The sequence below is a fragment of the Oncorhynchus nerka genome, linkage group LG5 (assembly GCF_034236695.1).
Source record: "Oncorhynchus nerka isolate Pitt River linkage group LG5, Oner_Uvic_2.0, whole genome shotgun sequence".
Lineage (NCBI taxonomy): Eukaryota > Metazoa > Chordata > Actinopteri > Salmoniformes > Salmonidae > Oncorhynchus > Oncorhynchus nerka.
This window is the reverse complement of record NC_088400.1, coordinates 28878371-28894741: the sequence shown is the minus strand read 5'-3', so window position 1 is coordinate 28894741 and position 16371 is coordinate 28878371.

The following is a 16371-nucleotide window of genomic DNA, read 5'->3' as shown; positions in this document are numbered from 1 at the left end:
ACCGGTTTGGTATGATATCCTACTTTCAGATACTGGTATAATGGTTGGACAATATCATACATTTTCAACAACAGATTGGTCGTACAGTATCCAATGTTTTGAATGCACCCGTAAATGTTTTGACCGAATTAATATTGCTTCACCTGTTCATCTGTGACGAATTTAACGTAACAATGCATGGTGAGATTTACACAACAATCCAAATAACTTTGTTCAGGGTTTACATTTCACCCACTAATGAGTTAGATTGTGGGCCAATGTGTAATGTATGTTATTTTTTATTCTATGTTTTATTTGCATGTAATGTTTTTATTGAGGAATAAAGATTAGACCTTAAACTGAAATAGCCTGTCTTTATATCCTATATACAACAGCTTTTCTAGACACCTGCCTGCCTGCCCTTCCTCCTTACATCCGTTTTGTCTTGATAATGATGAGTGATGATAGTAAGTATTATTATGGCACTGTCAGCTGAAGGGTGGGACTATAAACAACAAAAAAACAAGATAACTAATGTAAAATATACTGTGTCCGGAAAATGTATATAGGTTCAGAACTTTTGTGAAACATCACAGCGCTTTTGAGAAATATATGACAAATAGAAATAAAAACCCGAATGGTCTTCATAGATAGATGGGAGGGATTGAGGGTAGCTGAAGGATGGGACTAAAAGCAAACAAAAGATAACACATGTAAATATACTGTGTCCGTAAAATGTATGTAGTATACATAAGCTGGAAGTAGAACTGTTGTTGTCCATTAGTTTACTCCAATTAGGGGAGGGATTGTACGGTTAGGTGAAAATAAGAAAGGAAAACATATCAAAATAATATAAATATATATATATATACTGGACCAGTCATTAGTTTGGACACACCTACTCATTCCAGGGTTTTTCTTTATTTTTACTATTTTCTACATTGTAGAATAACAGTGAAGACATCAACACTATGAAATAACACATATGGAATCATGTAGTAACCAAAAAAGTGTTAAACAAATCAAAACAGATTATATTTTGGTCACACCCTGATCTGTTTCACCTGTCCTTGTGCTTGTCTCCTCCCCCCTCCATGTGTCGCCCATCTTCCCAATTATGCCCTTTGGTATTTATACCTGTGTTCTCTGTCTGTTTGTTGCCAGTTCATCTTGTTCGTTCAAGCTTACCAGCAGTTTTCCTGTCAGCGCCTATCGTTTCCCAGCCTCTCTTTGCTAGTCCTCCCAGTATTGACCTTTGCCTGCCTGACATCTCTGCCTGACCCTGAGACTGAGCCTTCCTGCCATCCTGTACCTTTGCTCCACCTCTGGATTACTGAACCCTGCCTGTCCCTGACCCTGAGTATGCCTACCGTCCTGTACCTTTGCCTTTCCCTGGATTTTCAACCCCTGCCTGCCTTGACCTGTCTTTGTCTGCGCCTGTTGCTACAATAAACAGTCTTACTTCGACAGTCTGCAACTGGGTCTTACCTTGATTCCTGATAATATTCCTGATAATATCTTCAAAGTAGCCACCATTTGCCTTGATGACAGCTTTGCAAACTCTTGACACTCTCTGAACCAGCTTCACATGGAATGCTTTTTCAACAGTCTTGAAGGAGTTCCCACATATGCTGAGCACTTGTTGGCTGTTTTTCCTTCACTCTGGTCCAACTCATCCCGAACCATCCCACATGGGTTGAGGTCAGGTGATTGTGGAGGCCCGGTCATATGATGCAGCACTGCATCACTCTCTTTCTTGATCAAATAGCCCTTACACAGCCTTAGGTGTGTTGGGTCATTGTCCTGTTGAAAAACAAATTATTGTCCCACTCAGCGCAAACCAGATGGGATGGCGTATCGCTGCAGAATGCTGTGGTAGCCATGCTGGTTAAGTGTGCCTTGCATTCTAAATAAATCACCTACAGTGTCACAAGCGAAGCACCCCCACACCATCACGCCTCATCCTCCAGGCTTCACGGTGGGAACCACACATGCAGAGATTCCCGTTCACCTACTCTGCGTCTCACAAAGAAACGGCGGTTGGAAACAAAATCCTAAAATTTGGACTCATCAGACCAAAGGACAGATTTCCACCGGTCTAATGTCCAATGCTTGTGTTTCCTGGACCAAGCAAGCCTCTTCTTCTTATTTGTTCCCTTTAGTAGTGGTTTCTTTGCAGCAATTTGACCATGAAGGCCTGATTCACACAGTCTCCTCTGAACAGTTCATGTTGAGATGTGTCTGTTACTTGAACTCTGTGAATAATTTATTTGGGCTGCAATTTCTGAGGATGATAACTCTAATGAACTAATCCTCTGCAGCAGAGGTAACTCTGTGTCTTCCATTTCTGTGGTGGTCCTCATGAGAGCCAGTTTCAACATAGCGCTTGATGGTTTTTGCGACTGCACTTTTCCGGATTGACTGACCTTCATGTCTTAAAGTATTGATGGACTGTAATTTATCTTTACTTATTTGAACTGTTCTAGCCATAATATGGACTTGGTCTTTTACCAAATAAGGCTATCTTCTGTATACCACCCCTACCTTGTCCCAACAAAACTGATTGGCTCAAATGCATTAAGAAGGAAAGAAATTCCACAAATGAACTTAAAACAAGGCACACCTGTTAATTGAAATGCATTCCAGGTGACTACCTCATGAAGCTGGTTGAGAGAATGCCAAGAGTGTGCAAAGCTGTCATCAAGGCAAATGGTGGCTACTTTGAAGAATCTCAAATATAGAATCTATTTTGATATGTTTAACACTTTTTTGGTTACTACATAATTCTCTTGAATGAGTAATTGTGTCCAAACTTTGGACTGGTACTGTATATATACAGTATTTAGGGGAATTTCTCCCATTCTTCTCTGCAGATCCTCATAAGCTCTGTCAGGTTGGATGGGTAGAGTCGCTGCACAGCTATTTCCAGGCCTCTCCAGAGGTGTTAGATAGGATTCAAGGCCAAGCTCTGGCTTGGCCACTCAAGGACATTCAAAGACTTGTCCCGAAGCCCCTCCTGCGTTGTTTTGGCTGTGTTCTCAGGGTTGTTGTCTTGTTGGAAAATGAACATTTGCCCCAGTATGAGTCCTGATTGCTCTGGAGAAGGTTTTCATCAAGGCTCTTTCTGTACCTTGCTCATTCATCTTCCTTTCGATCCTGATTAGTCTCTCAGTTATTCATTTTCGTAACACTTTTTAATTATGTTGTAGTTAACATGAACTAAATCATTCACAAAGCAGTATCCTTGTTTATTAAAGGCAATAATACATAGTTTATTAGAGCAGTTATTCATGTTAGTGAAGTGGCAATTCTTGAATGGCGCTGGTATTTGAGAATGGCATTTTGGGAAAAATGTATTTCATTTTTCTAGATCGTTTTTTTCATCTAAATCAACTAACCTGTCCTGAGTCAGAGTAGTGTTGAACGGTAATGCAAAAATGACTTGCATCAAAATGTTGAAGGAGGAAAGGAGTAAATCAGTTGCATATCAGACCACCTAACAATTAGAAATAACGAGCAGAGACTGGCTTAACTAAATACATTTACTGACAGAGTATATAAATATAGGGACATTCAGAAAGGCACTTCATTAAACATGATATTATATCATTTCAGAGGCACTTGAAAGTACAGGAGAACATTTACAATTTCCAGTAATAAATATTTCATACTGATGATCTCGTATGATCTCGGCATTGATTGTCTCTATATTCTACATGCAAATATAACAGTTTTACAACTGCAATAAACTAAAGCAGACGGTAACACTCTTCCCCAGCACTGATTACTGACTCTAGCATAACTTTAGTCAAATGTAGCCATAAATATATACTGCTATGGCTAAAGGACCATAAGAACATAAATAAAAAAGAAACATACATCATTAAGGTATCAAAACCCCGAAAGCACAAAGGAAGTTTGATTCAAAATGTTAATAAAATTTTGCAATTTTGGACTGATGTGACCAAATCTTTCTGATATAAACTGAAACTTTGAGTTATTGAAAACGTCTTGCATTGCCTAAACTGTCTGGAGTGAAGGATTCTGGGAGTGTCTCTGAGCAGCAGTCTGAAAGGCTGTAAGTGTAAAAGATCAATAGAGGTGTTTTTCTACCTAAAAATGTACTTTCTACTTTTAATAAAGTTCTACATTCCAGAAAGCTAAGACAACACATTTATCAATCACTACTTCACCATAAGTTGCAACTGAAAAACAATCATGTATAATTTATAACTGACACATTCTCATTCCGCATTCAAACAGATAACACCCTCTTACTCTATAACCATTCATCTTGTTGACACCAGCTCTACTTTTGCTGTGGTAACAAAGGATCGAAAATGTCAACAAAAGTAACATTCCCACTGTTTAAACAAGAAACAAATATGGAGGGAAAAATGGGTGCTAAATCATGGTGCCACAGCCAGAGGACCGAACATTGCTTTAAAAAAGAGTCCTAAAACTTGACAATGCATTCTGTCTTAGATGAGATTGTAACAGAAAGTTCATTTTGGTTCACAGTCTGACAAGATCAAGATTAAGATTACATAGCTATACTGTAAACATGACATTCAACTTTCAGATCAAAGAATTGTAATCGTGTAATAAGCACAGCTTTTTGGATACATTTCCATATGTTTCCGTTAGGCACAATAACAATATTGGTTGTGATTTATGCTGTTTGAGATATTCTATATATGTTTATGTTGTCTATAAAGATATGTTTCTGTTGATATACTGTACAGTGACTTCAAAAAGAATTCAGACCCCTGACATTTTCCACATTTGTTACGTTACAGACTTATTCTAAATTTGATTACATCAATTCTCACCCATAATGAATAAAGGGAAAAAAGGTTTTTAGAAATGTTTGCAAATTTGCAAAACCTGAAATATCAGACCCTTTACTTTGTTGAAGCACCTTTGGCAGCGATTACAGCATTGAGTCTTCTTGGGTATGACGCTACAAGCCTGGCACACCTATATCTGGGGAGTTTTTCTCATTCTTTTTATATTTTTAATTTAACCTTTATTTAACCAGGCAATTTAACTAGGTTTCTTCTCTGCAGATCCTCTCAAGTTCTGTCAGGTTGGATGTGGAGCATTGCTGCACAGCTATTTTCGGTCACTCCAGAGATGTTTGATCGGGTTCAAGTCCAGGCACAGGCTGGGCCACTCAAGGACATTCAGAGACTTGTCCCAAAGCCACTCATGCATTGTCTTGTCTGTGTGCTTAGGGTCGTTGTCTTGTTGGAAGGTGAACCTTTGCCCCAGTCTGAGGTCCGGAGCGCTCTGGAGAAAGTTTTTATCAAGGATCTCTCTGTATATAGCTCAGTTCATCTTTGCCTCGATCCTGACTAGTCTCCCAGTCCCTACCACTGAAAAACATTCCCACTGCATGATACTGCCACCACCACCATGCTTCACCATAAGTATGTTATTGGCCAGGTGATGAGTGGTGCCTGGACTCCTCCAGATGTGATACTTAGCATTCAGGCTGAAGAGTTCAATTTTGGTTTCATCAGACCAGAGAATGTTGTTTCTCATGATATGAGAGTCCTTTAGGTGCCTTTGACAAACTCCAAGTGGCCTGTCATGTACCTTTTTCTGAGGAGTGGTTTCCATCTGGCCACTCTACTATAAAGTCCTGATTGGTGGAGTGCTGCAGAAATGGTTGTCCTTCTGGAAGATTCTCCTATTTCCACAGAGGATCTCTGGAGCTCTGTCAGAGTGACCCTGGGGTTCTTAATCACCTCCCTGATCAAGGCCCTTCTCCCCTATTTGCTCAGTTTGACGGGCGGCTAAGAAGAGTCTTGGTGGTTCTAAGCTTCTTTCATTCAAGAATGATGTAGGCCACTGTGTTCTTTCGGACCTTCAATACAGAAATGTTTTAGTAGCCTTCCCCAGATCTGTGCCTCGACACAATCCTGTCTCGGTGCTCTATGGACAATTCCTACGACCTCATGGCTTCATTTTTGCTCTGGCGTGCACTGTCAACTGTGGAACCTTATATAGACTGATGTGTGCCTTTCCAAATCATGTCCAATCAATTTACCACAAGTGGACTACAATCAAGTTGTAGAAACATCTCAAGGATGATCAATGGAAACAGGATGCACCTGAGCTCAATTTCGAGTCTCATAGCAAAGGGTCTGAATACTTATGTAAATAAGGTATTTCTGTTAAAAATATATATACATTTGCTAAAGAAATGTAAAACCCTTTTTCGCTTTGTCATTATGGGGTATTGTGCGTAGATTGGTGAGGAAAACATTTTATTTAATCAATTTTAGAATAAGGCTGCAACGTAACAACATTTGAAAGAAGGGAATGGGTCTGAATACTTTCCCAATGCACTGTAGTTTGGAGGACGACAAAATTTAGGCTACTAATGTGCATAACAATCACAAGAAAACATGTTATTAAACATAATACTTTAATTACAAACAAATAATCCAAATTAAACATATTCATATTTAATATAATCAAATTAGTAAACTCATTTACAAACAAATTAAAATAATCATAATTATTTTTTACAAGACACACCCACAGACAGATGTCTGATCGTTCGACCATTTTCCGACAGCAGGAAATGTGCAGCAACAGGAAATGTGAATATTATGTGGATTATAATTCATGGACATTTTTGTAGGGGTTGATACATTTTTCATTAGGGGAAATCAAGTATGACATTTTAACGTGAAAATTACAATCATTAGAAGCCTTTTTAACCCTCAAATACATTAAATGTTGGCATTTCCTGCAGTGCAGGAACATTTCTCCCGAAACAGTGTGATCAAATTAAGCTGGACATCTGTACCCACACACAACTTATTTTAAAATAACTTTTAAACAAAAAATATACTGTAAATGAACAATAGTCATTCATCGGAGTAGAGACACATGATTTTGTATGACTCCTGGTCAAAAACCTACAGCTAACACATGTCTTATTGCGTATACATTGGTCGCGTGTCAGAGATGTTGGTTGTCCGTTAGCCCAGGGCTGTGGGCTGTGAATCCTTAGCCCAGGGTTAACAAATGCTTGTGTGAACACAAGCTAAGCTAGCTCAGGGCTAGTCTAGCATGGGACCAAGATAGCCTGGGGTTAAGAACAATGCAGTGTGCAAAGGCCTAATGCTCATGTGCATTTCAACCTGTCCCCAAATTAATATAAGTGGTTCAACTAACATTGGGAGGCTTAAGCTGCTCCTCATCTGGAGGAAGGATCTTTGTAGGGCTGTCTGCCACCTGTCGCTGCCATTGTCTTCTTCCATTGCCCCAAAGTCCCATGACGGAGTGTTTCATCTGGAGTTTCCGTGTTCCAACATCTAGGCATGACCCTGCTTGACTCAGGAAATCCAACCCTCAGGAAATCCTGGGCTAAGGATTCACCCTGGGCTAACGGACAAACGCAACATCATCTTGGATAATGGCCAACCAGAACTCGTGCTCCAATGAGACATTGCTGGGAGGGGAAGGGCCCACTGTATCTGGAAGAACACCAGGCTGAACAAGGATGTCAATCAACGCCTGGCAGGCCTCACCACTGATGCTGCATGGAAGGTAGAGGCCATGCATCTGGCCCAAACAACCAACTTGATGTTCAGGCTCAACGGGGTTGTCAGGGGACTGAAATGGTGTTCCCCTCACTTCATCATTCCCCTGGCTTTTCCCGTCAACTCAGGGGCAGGCAAGGGCTGAGGTGGGGCTTCACAATAGCTAGCGAAGTGACCTTTCTGCGCACAGGCAGGCTGGTGTGGACCTCTCGAAGTGGACCTTCGGCGAGTCCACTGCCGGTGTTCCACTTTGGCTTAACAGACCACCTCATCTGAGATCTTGGTCTCCAACTCCATTTCTACCCGCCATGCCTTTGGGGTAACTCGGCTCTTTTCCAGGGCCTTAGTGTGGCAGGGAGAACATGCTATTAGAGCCTCACTGGTGTCAAGTCCAGGAGGAAGGGTTCCTCAGGGTGGTAGTTAGGGCAGTGTAGCCCCTCGGGGGGGTAGTTAGGTCAGTGTAGTCCCTCACGATGGTATTTACTGTAGGGCGGTGTATTCCCTCAAGGTGGTAGTTAGGGAAATGTAGTCCCTCAGGGTAGTAGTTACTGTAGGGCAGTGTATTCCCACAAGGTGGTAGTTAGGGAAGTGTAGTCCCTCAAGGTGGTTGTTAGGGCAGTGTATTCCCTCAAGGTGGTAGTTAGGGCAGTGTAGTCCCTCAAGGTGGTAGTTAGGGAAGTGTAGTCCCTCAAGGTGGTTGTTAGGGCAGTGTATTCCCTCAAGGTGGTAGTTAGGGCAGTGTAGTCCCTCAGGGTGGCTGTCACGGCCCCTCCTCTGCATTGCAGGGGCGGTTCCTCCTGCAGGAAGAGGAGGGTCATTAGTGATTGGAGTCACCTGGGCTCAGGGTATTTGAACGACTTCACGAATCCCTCTTGTCTCTCTCTCTCTCTGCTCCTCCAGGTATGATGCTGTTTTGTTTGTTCCTTTGTAGTTTTGCATAGTTTTCACTCAGTCATTCACGCACACAGATTCATGCATCCCTGCATTTTACCTACACCTTACATTATGATACTTTCACACCTCATTCCTTTTTCTTAGTTTAAAGTTAATCGTTTTGGTTTACAATAAAGAACCTTTTTGATTCTCCTATTGTTCGCGTCCCCTCATTTTTGCCACAGGCTATGAGCCGGCCTGTGACAGGTAGTTAGGGAAGTGTTGTCCCTCCCCTGGTCAGAGCTAAGATCTAGTAGGGCCTGTAAGTCACTCCCCTCCAGGTCCAGTTCAGCCATATCCTCTTCAGTCCATCTATTTTGCCACGCAGCTAGCTGAAACTGGGCTAGGTAGGGTTCCCAGAGCTCCACTCCTCTGCGGGCAACCTTCATTGTCTGGGTAGGTACCTCATTCCTTTGACCACTACCATCTGGTCCACATCCGTCTCCATGCCACTGTGTAGGATGACAAGGCACCGCACCTTCCTCCAGGTTGCACTGTGTGGTCTGGTGAAGAGAGAACCCTCCACTGGCTAGGAGCAAGCTATCCTAGTATGGGCCCTCCAGGATCAACGGCCGACTTGCCTGTTCCTCCCAGGTGACGTTCATCCTACTTCCCCCACGTCCAGCTGCTTCACAGTGTTATCCATCTCATCTAGGCTTGGGTTTATAGCCATCCCAATTATGAAACCAATAACAAAATAGTGACTGTCTTTAACAATGGAACTTTAGCAGGCTCTTTGGTACCACTTGCACTTACAGTACCAGTCAAAAGATTGGAAACACATATTCCTTCAAGGGTTTTTCTTTATTTTTGACATTGTAGACATCAAAACTATGAAATAACACACATGGAATCATGTTGTAACCAAAAAAGTGTTAAACAAATCAAAATATATTATATATTTGAGATTCTTTAAAGTAGCCAACCTTTGCCATGATGACACCTTTGCAAACTCTTGGCATTCTCTCATACTAAACAGGTCAAAGCATACTGCTGCCACCACTATAGGCTGGTACATGGACTAGTTCCTTCTGATAGGCTGGTACATGGACTAGTTCCTCCTGATAGGCTGGTAAATGGACTAGTTCCTTCTGATAGGCTGGTACATGGACTAGTTCATTCTGATAGGCTGGTACATGGACTAGTTCCTCCTGATAGGCTGGTACATGGACTAGTTCATTCTGATAGGCTGGTACATGGACTAGTTCCTCCTGATATGCTGGTACATGGACTAGTTCATTCTGATAGGCTGGTACATGGACTAGTTCCTCCTGATAGGCTGGTACATTTATTAGTTCCTCCTGATAGGCTGGTACATGGATTAGTTCCTCCTGATATGATGGTACATGGATTAGTTCCCCCTGATAGGCTGGTACATGGATTAGTTCCTCCTGATATGCTGGTACATGGATTAGTTCCTCCTGATATGCTGGTACATGGATTAGTTCCTCCTGATAGGCTGGTAAATGGACTAGTTCATTCTGATAGGCTGGTACATGGACTAGTTCCTCCTGATAGGCTGGTACATGGACTAGTTCATTCTGATAGGCTGGTACATGGACTAGTTTCTCCTGATAGGCTGGTACATTGATTAGTTCCTCCTGATAGGCTGGTACATGGATTAGTTCCTCCTGATATGATGGTACATGGATTAGTTCCCCCTGATAGGCTGGTACATGGATTAGTTCCTCCTGATATGCTGGTACATGGATTAGTTCCTCCTGATATGCTGGTACATGGATTAGTTCCTCCTGATAGGCTGGTAAATGGACTAGTTCATTCTGATAGGCTGGTACATGGATTAGTTCCTCCTGATGGGCTGGTAAATGGACTAGTTCCTCCTGATAGGCTGGTACATGGACTAGTTCCTCCTGATAGGCTGGTACATGGCCTAGTTCCTTCTGATAGGCTGGTACATGGACTAGTTCCTCCTGATAGGCTGGTACATGGACTAGTTCCTCCTGATAGGCTGGTACATGGCCTAGTTCCTCCTGATAGGCTGGTACATGGACTAGTTCCTTCTGATAGGCTGGTACATGGACTAGTTCATTCTGATAGGCTGGTACATGGACTAGTTCCTCCTGATAGGCTGGTACATGGACTAGTTCCTCCGGATAGGCTGGTACATGGACTAGTTCCTTCTGATAGGCTTGTACATGGACTAGTTCCTCCTGATAGGCTGGTACATGGACTAGTTCCTCCTGATAGGCTGGCACGTGGAACAGTTCCTCCTGATATGCTGGTACATGGATTAGTTCCTCCTGATATGCTGGTACATGGATTAGTTCCTCCTGATAGGCTGGTAAATGGACTAGTTCATTCTGATAGGCTGGTACATGGATAGGCTGGTACATGGACTAGTTCCTCCTGATAGGCTGGTACATGGACTAGTTCCTCCTGATGGGCTGGTACATGGACTAGTTCCTCCTGATAGGCTGGTACATGGACTAGTTCCTCCTGCTAGGCTGGAACATGGACTAGTTCCTCCTGATGGGCTGGTACATGGACTAGTTCCTCCTGATAGGCTGGTACATGGACTAGTTCCTCCTGCTAGGCTGGAACATGGACTAGTTCCTCCTGATGGGCTGGTACATGGACTAGTTCATTCTGATAGGCTGGTACATGGACTAGTTCATTCTGATAGGCTGGTACATGGATTAGTTCCTCCTGATGGGCTGGTAAATGGACTAGTTCCTTCTGATAGGCTGGTACATGGACTAGTTCCTCCTGATGGGCTGGTAAATGGACTAGTTCCTTCTAATAGGCTGGTACATGGACTAGTTCATTCTGATAGGCTGGTAAATGGACTTGTTCCTCCTGATCGGCTGGTACATGGACTAGTTCCTCCTGATAGGCTGGTACATGGACTAGTTCCTTCTGATAGGCTGGTACATGGACTAGTTCCTTCTGATAGGCTGGTACATGGACTAGTTCCTCCTGATAGGCTGGTACATGGAATAGTTCCTCCTGATAGGCTGGTACATGGCCTAGTTCCTTCTGATAGGCTGGTACATGGACTAGTTCCTCCTGATAGGCTGGTACATGGACTAGTTCCTCCTGATAGGCTGGTACATGGCCTAGTTCCTCCTGATAGGCTGGTACATGGACTAGTTCCTTCTGATAGGCTGGTACATGGACTAGTTCATTCTGATAGGCTGGTACATGGACTAGTTCCTTCTGATAGGCTGGTACATGGACTAGTTCCTCCTGATATGCTGGTACATGGACTAGTTCCTCCTGATAGGCTGGTACATGGACTAGTTCCTCCTGATAGGCTGGTACATGGCCTAGTTCCTTCTGATAGGCTGGTACATGGACTAGTTCCTCCTGATAGGCTGGTACATGGACTAGTTCCTCCTGATAGGCTGGTACATGGCCTAGTTCCTCCTGATAGGCTGGTACATGGACTAGTTCCTTCTGATAGGCTGGTACATGGACTAGTTCATTCTGATAGGCTGGTACATGGACTAGTTCCTCCTGATAGGCTGGTACATGGACTAGTTCCTCCGGATAGGCTGGTACATGGACTAGTTCCTTCTAATAGGCTGGTACATGGACTAGTTAATTCTGATAGGCTGGTAAATGGACTTGTTCCTCCTGATCGGCTGGTACATGGACTAGTTCCTCCTGATAGGCTGGTACATGGACTAGTTCCTTCTGATAGGCTGGTACATGGACTAGTTCCTCCTGATAGGCTGGTACATGGACTAGTTCCTCCTGATAGGCTGGTACATGGACTAGTTCCTCCTGATAGGCTGGTACATGGCCTAGTTCCTTCTGATAGGCTGGTACATGGACTAGTTCCTCCTGATAGGCTGGTACATGGACTAGTTCCTCCTGATAGGCTGGTACATGGCCTAGTTCCTCCTGATAGGCTGGTACATGGACTCGTTCCTTCTGATAGGCTGGTACATGGACTAGTTCATTCTGATAGGCTGGTACATGGACTAGTTCCTCCTGATATGCTGGTACATGGACTAGTTCCTCCTGATAGGCTGGTACATGGACTAGTTCCTCCTGATAGGCTGGTACATGGCCTAGTTCCTCCTGATAGGCTGGTACATGGACTAGTTCCTTCTGATAGGCTGGTACATGGACTAGTTCATTCTGATAGGCTGGTACATGGACTAGTTCCTCCTGATAGGCTGGTACATGGACTAGTTCCTCCGGATAGGCTGGTACATGGACTAGTTCCTTCTGATAGGCTGGTACATGGACTAGTTCCTCCTGATAGGCTGGTACATGGACTAGTTCCTCCTGATAGGCTGGCACGTGGAACAGTTCCTCCTGATATGCTGGTACATGGATTAGTTCCTCCTGATATGCTGGTACATGGATTAGTTCCTCCTGATAGGCTGGTAAATGGACTAGTTCATTCTGATAGGCTGGTACATGGACTAGTTCCTCCTGATAGGCTGGTACATGGACTAGTTCCTCCTGATAGGCTGGTACATGGACTAGTTCCTCCTGATGGGCTGGTACATGGACTAGTTCCTCCTGATAGGCTGGTACATGGACTAGTTCCTCCTGCTAGGCTGGAACATGGACTAGTTCCTCCTGATAGGCTGGTACATGGACTAGTTCCTCCTGACAGGTGGGTGCATGGACTAGTTCCTCCTGCTATGCTGGTACATGGACTAGTTCCTCCTGATATGCTGGTACATGGATTAGTTCCTCCTGATATGCGGGTACATGGATTAGTTCCTCCTGATAGGCTGGTACATGGACTAGTTCCTCCTGATATGCTGGTACATGGATTAGTTCCTCCTGATATGATGGTACATGGATTAGTTCCCCCTGATAGGCTGGTACATGGATTAGTTCCTCCTGATATGCTGGTACATGGATTAGTTCCTCCTGATATGCTGGTACATGGATTAGTTCCTCCTGATAGGCTGGTAAATGGACTAGTTCATTCTGATAGGCTGGTACATGGACTAGTTCCTCCTGATAGGCTGGTACATGGACTAGTTCCTCCTGATAGGCTGGTACATGGACTAGTTCCTCCTGATGGGCTGGTACATGGACTAGTTCCTCCTGATAGGCTGGTACATGGACTAGTTCCTCCTGCTAGGCTGGAACATGGACTAGTTCCTCCTGATAGGCTGGTACATGGACTAGTTCCTCCTGATAGGCTGGTACATGGCCTAGTTCCTCCTGATAGGCTGGTACATGGACTAGTTCCTTCTGATAGGCTGGTACATGGACTAGTTCATTCTGATAGGCTGGTACATGGACTAGTTCCTCCTGATAGGCTGGTACATGGACTAGTTCCTCCGGATAGGCTGGTACATGGACTAGTTCCTTCTGATAGGCTGGTACATGGACTAGTTCCTCCTGATAGGCTGGTACATGGACTAGTTCCTCCTGATAGGCTGGCACGTGGAACAGTTCCTCCTGATATGCTGGTACATGGATTAGTTCCTCCTGATATGCTGGTACATGGATTAGTTCCTCCTGATAGGCTGGTAAATGGACTAGTTCATTCTGATAGGCTGGTACATGGACTAGTTCCTCCTGATAGGCTGGTACATGGACTAGTTCCTCCTGATAGGCTGGTACATGGACTAGTTCCTCCTGATGGGCTGGTACATGGACTAGTTCCTCCTGATAGGCTGGTACATGGACTAGTTCCTCCTGCTAGGCTGGAACATGGACTAGTTCCTCCTGATGGGCTGGTACATGGACTAGTTCATTCTGATAGGCTGGTACATGGACTAGTTCATTCTGATAGGCTGGTACATGGATTAGTTCCTCCTGATGGGCTGGTAAATGGACTAGTTCCTTCTGATAGGCTGGTACATGGACTAGTTCCTCCTGATGGGCTGGTAAATGGAATAGTTCCTTCTAATAGGCTGGTACATGGACTAGTTCCTTCTGATAGGCTGGTAAATGGACTTGTTCCTCCTGATCGGCTGGTACATGGACTAGTTCCTCCTGATAGGCTGGTACATGGACTAGTTCCTTCTGATAGGCTGGTACATGGACTAGTTCCTCCTGATAGGCTGGTACATGGACTAGTTCCTCCTGATTGGCTGGTACATGGCCTAGTTCTTTCTGATAGGCTGGTACATGGACTAGTTCCTCCTGATAGGCTGGTACATGGACTAGTTCCTCCTGATAGGCTGGTACATGGCCTAGTTCCTCCTGATAGGCTGGTACATGGACTAGTTCCTTCTGATAGGCTGGTACATGGACTAGTTCATTCTGATAGGCTGGTACATGGACTAGTTCCTTCTGATAGGCTGGTACATGGACTAGTTCCTCCTGATAGGCTGGTACATGGACTAGTTCCTCCTGATAGGCTGGTACATGGACTAGTTCCTCCTGATAGACTGGTACATGGCCTAGTTCCTTCTGATAGGCTGGTACATGGACTAGTTCCTCCTGATAGGCTGGTACATGGACTAGTTCCTCCTGATAGGCTGGTACATGGCCTAGTTCCTCTTGATAGGCTGGTAGATGGACTAGTTCCTTCTGATAGGCTGGTACATGGACTAGTTCATTCTGATAGGCTGGTACATGGACTAGTTCCTCCTGATAGGCTGGTACATGGACTAGTTCCTCCGGATAGGCTGGTACATGGACTAGTTCCTTCTGATAGGCTGGTACATGGACTAGTTCCTCCTGATAGGCTGGTACATGGACTAGTTCCTCCTGATAGGCTGGCACGTGGAACAGTTCCTCCTGATAGGCTGGTACATTGATACACAGCACACGACAAGCACTATTGGAGAATATGGGTTAGGAGTATTTGATACAAATATTGTCAAAACTCAAGGCTTACTGTAAGCTTTTCATCAGGCAAGCACATCACACAATGTAAGCTCACACTCTGGGAAATAGTTGAACATAAGAGCTTGGTAAGTCACACTCCATCTCATTAATAACACTATTTATTAGCTCAACTGCAGGAGGCTGATACACTAAACCAGTTCACATCAGATTACTGTACCCCTCCTCTGTTTATTTATTAGCTCAACTGCAGGAGGCTGATACACTAAACCAGTTCACATCAGATTACTGTACCCCTCCTCTGTTTACTTATTAGCTCAACTGCAGGAGGCTGATACACTAAACCAGTTCACATCAGATTACTGTACCCCTCCTCTGTTTATTTATTAGCTCAACTGCAGGAGGCTGATACACTAAACCAGTTCACATCAGATTACTGTACCCCTCCTCTGTTTATTTATTAGTTCAACTGCAGGAGGCTGATACACTAAACCAGTTCACATCAGATTACTGTACCCTCCTCTGTTTATTTATTAGCTCAACTGCAGGAGGCTGATACACTAAACCAGTTCACATCAGATTACTGTACCCCTCCTCTGTTTATTTATTAGTTCAACTGCAGGAGGCTGATACACTAAACCAGTTCACATCAGATTACTGTACCCCTCCTCTGTTTATTTATTAGTTCAACTGCAGGAGGCTGATACACTAAATCAGTTCACATCATATTACCCACACTCTGTTATTGTTTTAATACCATGACAATTTTTTTAAATGAAATATTTATCAGAAAGCACAGTAGGCTATAGGTTATTCTTGTGATACTTTAAAATGCAGTATTTACTGTAAGGTATTTTGTATTTCATTTTGATTTGATTTGAAAATTCGAAATAAATCAAATGTTACACTAGGCAACAGATACGACGTATACCAAAATGTTCAATACACAAAAAAGTCAAAAGACTTATTTCTGTTGTAGTCCACAAGTACTGTAGGCCTACAAAAGGTTGTTGAGTGAGGAGACACTCCAGGTAGGTCTATAATTCATTACAACGTGTGAGAATAACTTCTCGTAATCTGTGCGTAATTGGATTCAGGCTTATCAACACACATGACCATTTAAAACAATCCTGCTAATCCCTATTCTTCTCAGCCACCTGCA